This window comes from Lissotriton helveticus (genome assembly GCF_964261635.1).
Source record: "Lissotriton helveticus chromosome 1_1 unlocalized genomic scaffold, aLisHel1.1 SUPER_1_unloc_8, whole genome shotgun sequence".
In the NCBI taxonomy this organism is placed as follows: Eukaryota; Metazoa; Chordata; class Amphibia; order Caudata; family Salamandridae; genus Lissotriton; species Lissotriton helveticus.
Window position 1 is genome coordinate 1177941 of NW_027611725.1, and position 16635 is coordinate 1194575.

The window sequence follows — 16635 nt, forward strand, 5'->3', positions numbered from 1 at the left end:
CTGATTTAAGTGATAAAAAAAACCCTAGTGGTTTAATGATTATGATATATCGATTATGATAGGCTTATTATTATTTTTCACAGGTAGTCTCTTTTTCAACTACCGGATGCTAGGTAACTATTTATAAGCACTATGTGACATTTCGTGCTGTTTCAAGCGCTAGTTTAGATATTTATCTATTCATATACTTCTTTTAGATCTTCCCCAAAACTATGTTGACTATGCAATAAGTTCGCAACCAGTTATCTAGGTAAGAGAATGCTAAATGACTTCATATAGCATATGAACATCTTTCTTCAAGCATCGTTATTAAATAGGTTTCCTTTCTCTTTTTCCTTTCATAGGCCCCTGACGAAGGGGTTCATAACCCCGAAATGCATTGGGTTGTATCCATAATTGTGTTGTGCATTAAGACTTGTGAAAAAATGTGTGATACAATACGTTAATTGCATATTTTGTATGTAAATATTGCATTTGCTTATACTGTATGTGTTTAAAATGAAATGATGCAAAGATCAAAGTATATGGATTAAATATACAATAATTTGAAAACGTTGAAAAATTGTTTATTCAGTTGGTGCGCACTGGAGTCCTGGTGATCTAGCGATCCCAGGCTATATTCATCTTACTATAGGTTCTTTGCAGGCACCAATCTAGTGCAGCACACGTATCGACCAAACATTTAATTTTGAGGACTGAGTGCAATACCACCAACCATACATTTCTCTGTAACCTTACCCAGGTGAGGCAGGAGGGAGATAGGTCGTAGATTGGAGAGGTCTGTCCAAGGAGAGGATGCCTTTTTCCTGATCGGGTTCACCACCGCCCTTTTCCAATCTGCAGGGACCTGGCCTTTAGTTAGGGAGATGTTAATCACATCCAGCATGTGCGGGCCCAGAATGGGAATCATCGGGCCGACCATTTTAGTTGGAATAAGGTCATTAGGCGACCCAGATTTAATGAGACTGCAGAAGGAAAGGAGCTCTGTGTTGGTAATCGGAGGAAAAGATGAGAGGGTGGGTTTATTACCAGACACCGATATTTGGGGATAGGGATGGTCTATGTTGGAGATTTTTATAGCATCATTGGCTGCCACTATTTTTTCGTAGATGTTCTTTATTTTATCCTCAAAATATCTCGAGACTTCATCACATAGGTCTTGTGAAAAGTCCTCAGAGCTATCACAAGCAGTCGGCTTAATAAAATTCTGCAAAATGTTAAAAAGCTCCTTAGAGCAGTTGCCGGCTTGTGCAATCTGCTGTGTTAAATGTTGCTTCCTGGCTTGCTTGATATTTTTGTAGTACTTGGATTGAGTATCTAAGAAAGCTACTCTACAGCTCTCGGTCTTCCCTTTCCTCCAAGCTTTCTCAGCCCGTCTGCAGTTTTGCTTAGCTACCCTCAATTCATGGGTATACCAGCTGTCTTGTTTAGACACTGGGTATTGTTTGTGCTTTTTTAATGGGGCTATAATGTCAATAGCTTGCTTAATTGAGACATTAAGCTTGGTTAAGGCCATATCAGCAGTGTCGGTTGCTGAGATTTCTGGATTTATCCAGAATTCCTGGATTTTATTGGCCGTGACTTTATGCCACTCTCGTCGCCAAGTAGGGGGAAGAGGGACACTCTTAACAGTTTTTACAGGGGTAACCAAAAGAAATTCGAGCATGGAATGATCTGTCCATGCTATTTCTTTTGCCGGGGAACAGATAACTTTAGCACAGTTACAGAAGAGTAAATCTAACGTGTGTCCTCCTTTATGGGTGGGTCCGTGATTCTGTAATTCCAGACCTAAGTTGGCAAGGTCTGTAATCAAGGCAGTGGCATCAGAGTGTGTGGGTAGATCAACATGTGTATTGAAATCTCCCAGAAGAAGAAAATCTTCTTTAGATTTTATATGAGGGGCCAGGATTTCTTGAAGAAGAAGAGCAAAATTCGTGTTAGTGCCTGGGGGTCGGTATACCAAAGCACCTTTCCAGGAAATATGATTAGTAAGGGTGAATTTAAAAATCATTATTTCTAATTGAGGGTGCATGTGCTGCTCACTTATAGTGACTTTTATACAATCCTTGTGTATAATGGCGAGGCCGCCTCCGGTTTTTATTTCTCGGTCTAGATGTTTAATTTTATACCCAGCAGGGATCACCATGGCAATGGCAGAGACTGTATGTGGCTTTAGCCATGTTTCGGCTAGGAAGCAGATGTCTGGTTGCATAGAGTAGATTAGATCCCACACTTGATGTTGATGCTTAGGTAATGACCGTACATTAAGGAAAAAACTCCTGAGACCCGAAGGAGGGGGTTTAGGAACTGAGGGGGGAATACTATTTCGAGATAGACGCCGGCATTGCAGACAGGAGAAACCTCCCTCTACCCGGTGCCAAGGAATGTTCGTGCTACATGATCGTGATGGTCTAAAGGTCAGAAGCGTTTGAGCCGAGTAGCTAATTATCCATGTGCCGTTACCGGTCAGAGCTCGTTGGGTAGGGTCAGAGTCCATCGCCCCTCGCCCCGTCCTGGCGCGGACGGGCGCAGACGGGCTTTTCTTCGGTGCTCGAAGGCGCCCCCTGCGCGCAACCGCTGCGCGCTTATGGGAAGGGCGTGGCTAAATAGCCCGGAGTGAGGTAGCCACTAGAGCGCTAACCTCAACTCCGGGGAAACCGGAAGTGCAGTCTGCCTGGCTCTTGCCTGTCCGCCCTCCGCACAACGGCACTATTGCCGGGTCGGAACGAGGCGGGCAGGCGGGAAATCGTTATTTTAACCTTGAACACTTTGTGCAGACTTGAGATTGCAGTGTGAGTCTAGAGATGTGAAAAACAGACCGTTCTCATGTGAAGGAAAAGCAAGCAGTTTGTCTTTATAAAAACAGAGATGTAGTGTCATGTGCAAAAGCAGCAAAATGGTGTTTTGGCAACTAACTCAATTATGCTAATATAGCAATGTGTGTAGGAAGAACCGTATCCTCACTACACTTTTACAGGTAGCATGAACAGGAACTCTTGGATGTTTTTCTTTGTAATTCTTCATCGCCAAATAAAAACCACCAGTGTTTCTTTTCTTTTATTCCACATTGTGCTAGTCTCCCAGTGGATTTCGTGTTATATCATGTTGTTTTTTCTATGAGTACCGAAGTGAACAATCACTGGGAACAGACACTTTTATTATTCTACAAATCTTTGGTTTTCTTCTTTTCTTCTAGTCGAGTCTTCATTCATCTGGTATTTGAATATCCCACATAAATATATATTTTTTCCGGTAATTCCTTTATCTCACAATAACGGCACTGTTCTGCTACTGTCTATGTCCTCAGATGAGTAAATATTATTGTTAATGTTTGTAAGTTCTTTCTGATTTCACTGCTTCTCTAGGATTATTTCTAAGTGAGTTCACACATTCACTGTACTTGAAGGCTTTTTATCTGCGTGTGTTCGCTGATGCCTGTTTAGGATTGATAATGGACTTCAGCTTTTCAAGCATTCATGCCATTTAAAAGATTTGTTTCCCCTGTGTGAGCTCGCTGATGATTTCTTAATGCTGAAGAGTAAGTAAAACTACTGCCACATTCCTTGCAATGGTAGGGTTTTTCCCCAGTGTGTATTCGCTGATGTCTCCGGAGGACTGTTAACTGACTGAAGCTCTTTACACATTCACTGCACTGGTATGGTTTTTCCCCTGTGTGTATTCTCTGATGTGTATGGAGCTGTGAAATTTGATTGAAGCTCTTTACACATTCCTTGCAATGGTATGGTTTTTCTCCTGTGTGTATTTTTTGATGTCTGTGGAGGTTTGATATGTGACTGAAGCTCTTCACACATTAATTGCAATGGTATGGTTTTTCCCCCGTGTGTGTTCGCTGATGTCTTCGGAGGTCTGTTAACTGACTGAAGCTCTTCACACATTCATTGCAATGGTATGGTTTTTCCCCTGTGTGTGTTCGCTGATGTGTTCGGAGGTCTGTTAACCGACTGAAGCTCTTCACACATTCAGTGCAATGGTATGGTTTTTCCCCTGTGTGTGTTCGCTGATGTGTTCGGAGGTCTGTTAACCGACTGAAGCTCTTCACACATTCAGTGCAATGGTATGGTTTTTCCCCTGTTTGTATTCGCTGATGCTCTTTTATGGTTTCTAACTGGCTAAAGTTCTTGACATATTCAGTGCAATTGCCAGATTTTTCTCCTGACCGTGTTTCCTGAAGGGTCAGCATAGTTATTAAACCACTTGCGTTATTTTCACATTCCCTGTATGTGTGTTATATTGTGGACGCTTGATTTCCGATTTAACAATAAAATACAAGACTCACTAAATACCTGCCACATTCATAATATCAGTAAGGCTTCCTTGTGGGTGATTACATCTTTAGATTGGATAATGGCTTCACATGCTTGCGGGTAAAGCTTAATCTTCCTTCCAGTAGGTACAAATTAGGACAATACTCTGTACTTCAGAGAGCAGAACTCCGCTTTCCTTTAGCTTTCAGTTGCTAGGCTCCACTTCGTTGTGCTTTTCCCTGGTGCCTGTGGTTTGGCTAGAAAGAGTTAACAATACACCTAGAGCACTGAATGGTGTTCTGTTGCCAGTTTAGATAGCGAAGCACTGCTCTAGTCATATCATGATGGTGAAGCAACTTGTAATGTGTACAGCTACTCCAAAGAGTGTCCCGGGGAAAAGCACAGGTCAGAAAAGAAAGTAAATCTGGTTGTTTCAAACAAGGACAAAAAGCCAAGTTTTCAACCTTTTTTTAAACATTATAATGTTGCTAACATCTCAAAGCTGAAGAGGGAGTTTGCTCCAAGCCATGGATCCCAAATAGACACGAGACCTTCCTCCAACTCTCATACCGGCCTCATGATCAAAGCTGGTGTTGGACGCTTGTTTATACAGCAGGTGGTTTGTCAGTTTTGTTGTCTTGGTTTTGTTGAGATCATTTCTTCGTCTTGGGGTGTTGAGGTGCAGAGCTCAGACTCGTATTCACTGAATTGCCTTTGACTGCTTTTTCCCGGATCTGTCCTCTGCCTCTGATTGCACTGATGTTTTTGGAGCTCCTTATTTTTTATAATTTTTGCAGGTTTGATGTGTTATCTTCATTATTCATAATCAATCCGTGCATTTAAGGCTTATTCTCTGTTGGATGTAAAGAAATGCAATATTACTAAATGCAAATGTAATACAATGTGAATACACAATATTTAACCAGCTGTAGAAGACATCTCTTCTCTACCATATTTGAAATTTAGTAAGGAACATTTTACCATACATGGATATTTCATTAAAACTGTGGTTGAACATGTCACATTGTATTTACTTCTGAAAAGGCAGTGATTTACCATTATTCACAGAGTAACTTACTAAAGAAAGGGCAGTCACTGAGCACTCGTGCTACAGGTAGAGTTGTAGGTAGATATACATGGACAAGATTTCATTTAAACAGAACAGATTGTGGAAAAAGAGAGGAATCAGGAAGCGCTGCCGTTAATTTAGTTTCAGGAAGTATCTACCAAAGGTAACTCTTCAGGAAGTGTATGACAAAGGTAACTCTTTAGGAAGTGTATAACAAAGGTAACTCTTCAGGAAGTATACATGACAAAGGTAACAGTAACTCCAGACACCTTTTTCACAATGCTTTCCTGTTCACACTGGATCAGCTCAAATTCCAACTTCCGCCTTTACCTTGCAGCTCAGTAAGGGCCTGACTACGAGTGCCCTCATCATTGCCGTACACACGGTGGCGGTCCAACTGCCACCATCCTGGCGGTCTGACCGCCGTATTATGAGTGTGGTGGTGGGACCGCCACGAGACCGCCACCTCGCGAGGATCAAGGATCCCGCTGTGGAGGCAGTCTGCAAACACCCTGAATATGTTGGCAGTGCCGATGCCGACATCGCCGAGCATATTACGGTCAGCATATCCACCGTCCTTTTCATGGCGGGGACCCCACCATGAAAAGGATAAAGGACATGCAGGTGAGGGGGCCCTCACAGGGCCCCGGCCGATTCTGCTCCTGCGGTTGCATGCGGGGGGCATGTGTTGTGCCACCCCATGGAATTGAACCTTGTTCCTGCATAGTGTGGCATGCATGACATGGTGCAGGAACGTGCTGCAGGCACTATTAAGGTGGTGGTATGATGTTTAGGCTCTCTAATGAGCCTAATACAGCCGCCGCGAGACCGCTGCTGCACCGCCCACCCACCCTGGATTTAGGTCATAATCCGGGGGCGGGCTCTCAATGGGCTTGGCAGTCTGCCTGGTACCTTCGCAGTGGTAGTCCCATTGGAAGACCGCCGCACTCGTAACAAAGCCCTAAGTCACCTTCAACACATTTTACAGCCCTCCTGGCTCAAGCATTTCTGGATCCTTCTAACCTGGAAGACTGGAGCATTATCCCGAGTTGAGGTGGATTTTCTATCAGCGTAATACATATCCATCTCCCTTGAACTATTGACTGATTCTGCCCTGAAAGACAACCTAAAAAGTGAGTCTTTAGTTCTTCCTAAAGTAGGTAAAGTTAAGATCCTGTTGTATTTCAATCAGCAGCTCCTTCCAGGGTTTCTTGTAAAACAAAATGAGGGGCTGACTGCAATGGCCCGTCTTTATATTGAGCACACAGATATGGTAAACAAACATTAAATCATGTAATTTATTATTCAACGATATCATTCATTTATTCCTTATAGAGAATCCATCACAAGCAATAATTTAACTGAAATATCAAGCATCCAACAGATGTGTGCATATAAATAATTGTTTTTGTTTTTCAACATTTACAAGATATTGGACTTATTGTTGTCTGTCTGAGGCCAGGATGCTACTTTGTGACTCAACAGAGCTTTGGTGGAGCGGGAGGAGGTGTCTGCTGTCCACAGGTGAAGTCTCATTTCTCCCATCCCATATTTCTTTTATCCATGTCCTTCAGCTCCCCTACTCCCCTCGGTCTGTGTACTCACTCTACAGGGTTCATTGTTAGCTGTGGCAGGGGACACACTTGAAGCGTGCACACAGCAGAGGTCAGCTAATGGCCTCATAGAGAAGAGGCCATGGTTGGCAGTACGGAGCTCACACGCTTCATTTCAGATGCTCACTTGGGAGGTACTAACTGAGGAGGTGCACAGGAAGGGGCCTATTAGCTATAAACAGAGGTAGTGCACAGGTTGGTGCTTGTGAGGTATAAACAGAGGAGGTGCACATATAGGCACCTATGAGATACAAACAGAGCAGGTGCACAGGTGGGTGTGTGTGAGGTATAAACAGAGGAAGTAAAGAGGTAGGTGCTTCAGTGCCTCTGGGACTATATCTGCTTCTAGGCCCTCTTCCTATAATGCTGGTTCTTGCTCCTTCTTCAACACTTGGTGCAGACATAGGGCCTGATTTAGAGTTTATCCGACAGGTTATTGCTTCAAACATGACAGATCCCGTCCGCTTTATTACAATTGCCACAGGATATAATGCACTTTTAATAGGGTAGACGGGACACCTGCCACATTTATGACAGAATAAACCATCCGCCTAAATATAAATCGGGCCCTTGGCGGACATTGTGTCCAGTGTCTTCTCAGTGTTGGAAAGCATCCATTTTATTAACGGCACAGTATTATCTCACCACTGCTGTGGCTTGCAGTCATAAGACCATTATGAACGGACCAAGTTGTGTGCCAGAATGCCTGCGAATAGTTTAGCATGAACGTTTAGGAGGGAGATGGGTCTGTATGATGAGCAGGACTAGGGGGCTTTCCAGGGCCTGTGAATAAGCGTTATTACTGTTTCTCTCTTGGTGTCAGTGGGCTTGTCTGTGTCCCCAGAAGAGTTGTTTTCACGCTTATCTTATTTATGCACAAAGATTTGAAGTTTTGAGGACTCAGCAACTCATTTTACAATGTTTGAAAACAAAACTAGTCAGATCATAGCTGCCAGGTGTACATGTTTTGCATGTGTAGAATCACACACTAGTAAATGCAGCGCACGCATGCTTCGCCTTGTCAGTTTGTGAATGACCGCTAACTTGTGAATAAGTGAAAATTCACAGACCCCAATCTGACACTTTTTGACACTGGAAACAGTTAGAGTTTCACTTCAACAAAATGCTGGAGTAACTCTCCTTCCAGGGTAGGAAGAGAAATGGATCACCCTCTAAACGTGGTGTGAGTAGCGCTATACGGTTCATAGCACCATTCATCCGGGAAAAACTGGGGAAATGGTACAATGCACTGGGAAAATGGCATGTGAGGACAATGTGACATGACATTCCCAGTAAACCTGCTTTTACACTTTTTTTGGGCTGTCGGTGTTCAGTTTATCAAGGCCCAGGGTTTAGTTTCAAGTCAAGAGATAGTGCAGGATTAGACTAATTATAATGTCATACATTCCAACAAATGCCTTTACCACGCAAGTCTTTACCATGCACATGCCTTGACCACGCATAATGAAAGATTTACAAAAATGTTCCTGCCGGTAAAGGGTGGTGTTGCAATGATAAAAGTACTTAATTATGTAAGTAGATCCAATAGCCGTAGATGTTCTTAAGTAGATGTTTATTAGTTAAAAGTTGGTAAATAGGAAAGGCCCCACCGGGAGCAGCATCCAGCTGCTCAGCCCCACTCATTCTAACTGATCACACATTCAAACCATGCATACACGAACATTCTAATGACATCACACACACACAGGCTGAGCAGCAGGGAAAGAGATGATCAGAATAAAACACATCTCCCTCTTTTAAAACAATGAACACAAAAGAAAGCAAGAGAAAATAAATACAGTATGCCCCGACGATGACAAGGTCAGGATTTCAAATAAACATTCAACACAAATAAGTGAATGACTGCAAATAAAAATTATAAAATAGCAATATAGCATAATATAAGAATTGTTGCATAAAACACGAAAAAGAGGAATAATATCCACTCGCACAACACCAATGCAAAATCACATAACCACCATCCCCCATCACAAACCAACCCCAAAATATCACAGGTCATGCCAGTTGGCCAAACTGTCACGAAAAGCAATAAATAGGGAAACCAACTAAATAAAAGGCACGGGGTATATGACTTCCCAACGGCAGTCTGTATAAATGAACACCTCTAAATGAATAGAGCACTTACGTGGTTCAACCAAATAAATAATGTATAAACTGAGCATTAACAGAAATGAGGACTCTGCAGCCCCATATAATTCAATCTGAAACAGATGGAGCGCCTCAAAGAATGAGCACCTATGTGGCTCCGCAAAATATGCATACTAAAAATCCAAACTGGAGAACTAATCTTCAGAAAATAAACACTAGAATTGAACACTTCAAAACATTTGAGCACCTAAAGTGGTTCAAAACAATAAAAGGAACATGTAGTCCCTGCACGACTCCTCACAGCAAAATTGTGAACTCCCTCTATTAGAATAGAGCACTAAGAAAAAGTGGTTCATCAAAACATCCAGCATAAATAAATCTCATCAGTTACCAAAAGTAGTTCCAAAACATATATCAGTATCACACGCTCCAACTAATAATCACTAGAAATAAATTAAATTGAGCATCGCATCTCAAATTGCGCACTTATATGGCTCAACCATCGCATCTCAAATTGCTCACTTATATGGCTCAACCGATTAAAGCAAGCACAATAAAGAATGAACACCTCAATAAATTGAGCATAAATGTGGTTCATTACCATAAAAGAAATATCTAACATTTCCACAACTGAGCTTGGTGAAACATGACCACTAAAAATCAACACTTAAAGAAATTAAATGAGCACCTGAACAAAGGTTTCAGTACATAAGTAACTCAATTCAGTAAACATAAATTAATCCATTAAAATAACAGTAAAGGAGCACTTGAATAAACATTTCAGCACATAAACAGTTGCACGCAGTAAAAGTAAATAAATCAGTCACTCTGAACACTAACATGTAAATCAATACACATGTGTTTAGCAAATAATTCAAAATAAGCAACTAAAACAATAAAAGTAGTCATCGTTGTCACGATAATGTTGTAAGACCTTAGCTTGGCAAAAAAATAAATTGACAAAATAAATGTAGTCACCGTTGACTCAATGCGCAGCTCCACTTCTTAAAGTCCGTGTAATTATTTCTTCACAAAATATTGCTGCCATGCTGATACAGAGAGTGAGTTACGATGTTTTCCCAGGACACTTCACAGTTCCGGGTAGGTGTCAAACAAACGTAATCACGCAGTGCGTCTCTTCTGGTTTACGACTTTCTTGTCATCATTGCGTGATGACTCATCATTCACAGCCTGGTCAAACTACGTTCTGGAATGAGGGGACAACAAAGCTGAAAGAGTCCTTCAGGATGGATGTCGGCTGGCACACAAAAGATTAACGTCACAGGTAATCATTTTCAAATCCAAACAAAATGAAAATGTGCCGTTGCCTTTGCCGACTATCACACATGGGCTCCACACACAGTATTAAATCCTTTCAAGTGTAAAATGAAAACCGTTTGAAAAAGAGGCTCTTGAGGCACAGTAAAAGTGAAATGAAAATGCGATCCTAGAGAGACAAACACCTTCCGATTAAAATATCCAGGTCTTTTCTTGTTTGAAATCAGCGATGCAGAGCAAGCAGGCAGGTTTAAGTAGCAAAGTATTCCAAACATTCAGAATAAATAGTGTGTAGGCAGGCAGGTTTCAAGCCATTTGCTCCACACACATGTTTTTCTAGTCACAAACTTTACCGTTTTAAAAATCCAGAAACGGAAATATCCACAGATGGTCAGAGAAAAGGCTTAACAATTGCTCCCACAATGAAGAGGTTCAAACTACGTGAAACATCAACGTAACCTCATCAATCCTTGTTTTTGAATTTGACACAGCATATTCATGCAGGTAAAAACGTCAAAAGAAAGTTGCTCATCCACAATGAAAGCATATGTAACGGATGACAGAAGCAAAGTTCAAAACATCCCAAAATTGGTCGTAATAGCAGGTTTCAGGTCTCAAACTCCAGCTCACAAGATATTTAAAATAATCATTTGTAGACAGGTTGATTTAAAGCAATATGAGGCAAAAATTGTCCATCGCCCAAAACATACATTTAGAAAAGATGTATTCAGTAGGCTGTCAGATGTATCATGACACCGGTGGGGCATCAAAAGGCGTTGCTTGTCTTCTTTAAAAAGCTTTTCTTCACATCTTGTAGTTCCATGTATCAAATATAGTTCCTGCACACGTAGTTCTTTCTCCATCGTCGCCATTGTTGCAAAGCTAAAAGTACTTAATTATGTAAGTAGATCCAATAGCCGTAGATGTTCTTAAGTAGATGTTTATTAGTTAAAAGTTGGTAAATAGGAAGGCCCCACCGGGAGCAGCATCCAGCTGCTCAGCCCCACTCATTCAAACTGATCACACATTCAAACCATGCATACACGAACATTCTAATGACATCACACACACACAGGCTGAGCAGCAGGGAAAGAGATGACCAGAATATAACACTCCTCCCACTCTTCCACCCCCCTGAATCGAGACCTTCATTCCTCTGGGGTAGATCAAGTCCCTCCACCCCCTCAAACTCATCCGCGTCATCAACACTCCTCCATCCCACAGGCTAGACCTACTGACTTCTCTACGATGCCCGCAGACTCATAGAGACAGAGCCCTCGATTAGACCCCCCACCGAATGTCGCTAGCAGAGTCACCGGGGATGACCAATGTATCTTTAGGCCTCACATCTTGTCCCTGCTCCCCAACCCGCGAGAGGTCCCGACCGAAAACTGCTCGCCCCCAGCCCCAGAGAATTTGGCGCTATGGCTAACCCGACTAGAAAGCCAGCTAGAAATAATAGTCAGGGGCCTCGAGGAAGTCCTAACCAACCTAGACAAAGTTTGTAGGCCCCAGCAATCCCCACCCAGGCCCTCCTCTCAAACAGACCCTATCCTTTTAAACCCGCATCTCGGGCCCTCATCCGCCCACAAGATCCAGTGGCAGAATCCTACCAGGAATGACCCTCAGATTCAATTTCAGCCTCCCACAAGAAGCAAAGCCCCCACATCTAGGGTACAGATCCCTCCTAGTAAGGAGGCTGAGAACCAGTCACTAAGACCTTCCAGAACTAAAGCAGCCATATTTGATGAAGAGGCTTCGGACCTAGCCTCCGCCTATGTCTCTCCTCTCTCAGCTTCCCTGAATTCTAATATTCAAGTGATCACAGGCTTCAGAAAAGACCACCCCCCTGCAAAAAGCACAAAACCTCTACCCTACCTTTCCTCAATTCCAAGGGCCCCATCAGGAGAGTACCCCAGCAATAGGAAATTATCCACTAACTGCATGCTCATTAACTGTAGATCAGCCTCCAAGCATGCAACGGAATTAGCAGAAGCCATCGTCTCTCAAGATTTAGATATTGCATTCATCACGGAGACCTGGCTGAACGAGATCTCCCCTCCCTGTTTTGATTTGCTTTTACTCCCAGGTTTCTCCATCATCAACAAAAATAGAGAAGACCAACGAGGTGGAGGCGCGGCCATCATCCATAAGAAGGAGATAAACATCACTGTAATGGACTCCTGCAAGTATAGCTCATTTGAATGTCTCACTGTCCACATCAAAACGAAGAATAACAGCACATTAGTTGGTCACCTGCTCTATCACCCACCAGGTAACACCCACACATTTGGGGATTACTTATTCGACTTGATTGCCCACTGCGCTCTCAAAGACACTAACTGCCTAATCCTGGGTGATTTCAACCTTCGCTGGAACGAAGCTAACAACACACTAATTCAATCTCTCAATAATCTCCTCTGGGACAATAACCTGTCCCAACACTGCTCAGAAGAAACTCACAACAAAGGAGCGACCTTGGATGCCATCATTGCCCATGGGGACAGAATCACGATTGACAACATTCTTCCAGTGGACTGGTTGGATCATCACATGATCTTATTCCACATCAACAAAAACGCTCTATCCCTGCCTCCTGTTCAAGATCCCCCCAAATGGTCCAGAAACCTCACCCAGGTCCCCCTGGACATCATGGAAGAAAGGCTAAAGTTAATCCTACCCAGTGTCAAGGATCTCTCCACAAATGACCTCACCTCACTATACAGCATAAATATGGTATCCCTGCTGGACAAACTAGCACCCCTGAAACTTAAAAAAAAAAAGGAGCCATCCCGTCCCGATCCTGGTTCGACTCAGACATCAACGACGAAAGGGAACAATTAAGGGCCTCAGAAAGACGCCTATAGGAGCATGCCCACTTCCTTCCACCACGATCAACTTAGATCTATCAGGAAGAAATAGAACAGTCATATCAAGAACAAACAATCTGTATATTTCCACTCTGCACTGAATTGCGCAAAAAACAGACCCAAGGAGCTCTTCAAGATCATCAGACAACAAACCTCGAAACCTGATACGTCCCTGGGACAAGCTTCCAAAGAACAGTGCAACAACTTTGCCACCTTCTTCAATGACAAGATCTCCAAGATCGAGCGTTCACTAGACATCAACTGCTCCTCCCCTCACCTTAGCAGCCCAGCCAGGGTGCTCAGCTGCGCTCCCACTCCCAACACCAAATCCTGGTCACTCTTCCAACCCATTCCAGAGGAAGAGACAGTCAAACTGATTTCCACCTCTAAACCTTCATCTCACACACTAGACCCTCTCCCGGCTTAACTCACCCAAAAATTGAAACTCTCCCTTGCTCCACTCTGGTGCCGGATTATTAACAACTCCCTAAAAACCGGAATCGTTCCATATTGTCTGAAAGTCGGTCAAGTCACCCCACTGCTGAAAAAACCAGGCCTTGACATAAACGACCTAAACAACTTCAGACCTGTCTCAAACCTTCCTCATCTTTCCAAAATCCAGAAAGATGCGTACTCCAACAATTAACTCAACACCTTGACAATACCAACCTCCTCGACTCCCATCAGTCGGGTTTCAGGAAAGGATGTAGAACTGAAAGCGCAATCCTCAACATAATTGATGATATTCAGAAATCACTGGACTCAGACCAATGCTGCCTCCTTATTCTCCTAGACCTATCGGCAGCATTCGATACAGTTGACCACAAACTTCTCCTCAAAGCTCTCGAGGAAAGGGCTGGTTTAAATGAGGTGGTCCTTAAATGGTTCTCCTCATTCCTTCTCAACCGCTTCCAGAAAATCAAAATCAGATGCTTCGAATCTGACCTGCAACCAGTCTTGAGGGAGTCCCCCAAGGATCAGTGCTCTCCCCCCTACTCTTTAACATTTATATGGAACCCCTCGCTGCCTTACTCAGGAAAGCTAACATCCCTTTTCACCTATATGCTGATGACACCCAAATCTACCTGGAAATCTCCTCTGCCAAAGACATACAAAGACTCAATGAAACACTAAGAGATGCAGAACGTTGGCTATCAAGCAATCATTTAAAACTGAACCCGGACAAAACCGAACTACTCCTCATCTCAAACAAAGAAGAGAGCCCTCAAGTGGCTGAGTGGCTAAAGGAGATTGATGCGCTCATCGGGAACCTCTCCCTGGCCGATTCTGTCAAATCATTTGGCATCACGCTAGACTCAAAACTGAACATGACCAAACACATTAAGATTTCGGCTAAGAGCGCCTTCCTTAATCTGCAGCTACTAAACAAAAAAAAAACTTTCATTCCACCCAATGACCTCAAACAAGCCACTCAAGCATTGATGCTGTCAAGACTGGACTATGGAAACGCAGTCCTCTCTGGAGTTGCGAAAACACACTTTGCTCAGCTGAAAACAACCCTCAATACTGCTGCCAGAATGGTCACTGGATTAAAGAAATTTGACCACATCTCTCCTGCCCTCAAAGAACTCAAGTGGCTACCCATAGAAATATGGGCGAACTTCAGAACGGCCTGCCTCACCCACAAAGCGCTCCACTCAGGCAAACCCCAATATCTGGCATCTAAAATCAAAAAAGAAGGACAGAACAGGAACCTCAGGAGCTCCAATACCTTACTTCTTATCCGGCTAAAACCTCTAAAACAAAAAAATGCGGCCAGATCCTTCGCCCGCAATGCACCCAAAATATGGAACTCTAACCCCCCCACATCAGAACTATTCCCTCCTTCACTTAATTCAAAAGACAGCTTAAAATCCTTTTCCTCGATCGATCTCCAGCGATCAGATAGGATCTATCGGAGTGCTGAAAATGACTCTTTGCCTCTCCCGGCTGTGGGATAACAAGTCCTTGTAATGGACCCACTCATCATCTTCTTTAATACGACTCACGCCCGAACTGTCTCACTGTTTTGCTATTTGTTATGCTCCCTTTTGCTCGCTTTCTTATAATATGTTATGCTCTCGCATGTTTTCGCTATGCAATTGCTGTGAAGCGCTTCGATACCTACGGGATAGGTTAGCGCTATACAAAACTTCATAAATAAAATAAATAAATTAAAACATTTTACAATCTGGAGCACTATTTTCTTCAAAGACTTTCTCTAACCTGCTATTGCAGGCTCGACACGCTCACCCGCAACGTAATTACTTTTTTTTTGCAATGCGTCATGCCCTGCTTGGACTTTAATAATGGCGGTCACTCTACTTTTCTTTTGTCGTGAGTGTCCCGTCCATCGTTATTTTTTAAACATTGTATTTTTTTTCTCCCAGAGCAGCACGATGCTAATAGAGCCCACGTGTCTTCTTTTTAAAATGTGTGGCTCTACTGGCTTGCCCCTCTCATGAAACTTGATACTTTATAAAAAAACATATATATATATATATATATACATATATATTCCAACACTATCCACACAATCGATACTGAAAGCAGAGAGCACACTGGTATCCTTACAGAAGACGCTTTATTGCAAACCCCCTCCCCCCCAGACAGACGCGTTTCGCCTCACGGCTTCGTCAGTGTCTGTTTACTGTGCAAAACAAGCGGCCATTTCTAGTCGTGAAACATCACAAGGACTACATAAACATAAAACAAGGACCTCGACAGGAGCTAAATGTCGCGGCTATTTTATAGTATGTTTAGTTCAATACATGGTTGTAAAAAAGGCTGTTTAGTAAAGTACTATGTGCATTAAAATTAAAAAAAACAACATTTGCATATAGGGGAATCACAAATCAAAAATATCTAATGTGACACATATAACAAATATAACAAAGATCATTTCATGAGGTTTGCTGTAATAGTTCATAACCTTACATTAATATATGTCCAAAAAACCAGTCAGTGTCAATAGATTTTCATACATTCTCATTCATTGAGTTTATATATTCTATATTATATTATATATTATATATATAAAACATAATAAATATATATATATATTCACTGAAAAAACCATAGGTTAGAGACCATATATAGTTAGGAATTAGCATTTACAAAACCTTGAAAATTCACTGAAAAAACCATAGGTTATAGACCATATATAGTTAGGAATTAGCATTTAAAAAACCTTATTTTACTCACACAAAACCATTGAAATTCCATATATAGTTAGTTGCACTAACTATATATCGCGCACCCGCAATCCACTGCTGATGATGTCACATATTACATCATTCATGACATGGTCAGTGACATCACTGATGACATCACTGATGACATCTCAAATGACATCACTGATGACATCACTGATGACATCTCATTTGACATCAATGACCACATCACTGATGATATCATTCATGTGACAATAC

General features: G+C 42.4%; 1 pseudogene; it reads right to left on the minus strand.

The window, feature by feature from the left end:
- Nucleotides 1-3466: 3466 nt before the first annotated feature.
- Nucleotides 3467-4201, minus strand: LOC144806518 (uncharacterized; annotated as a pseudogene).
- Nucleotides 4202-16635: the final 12434 nt, after the last annotated feature.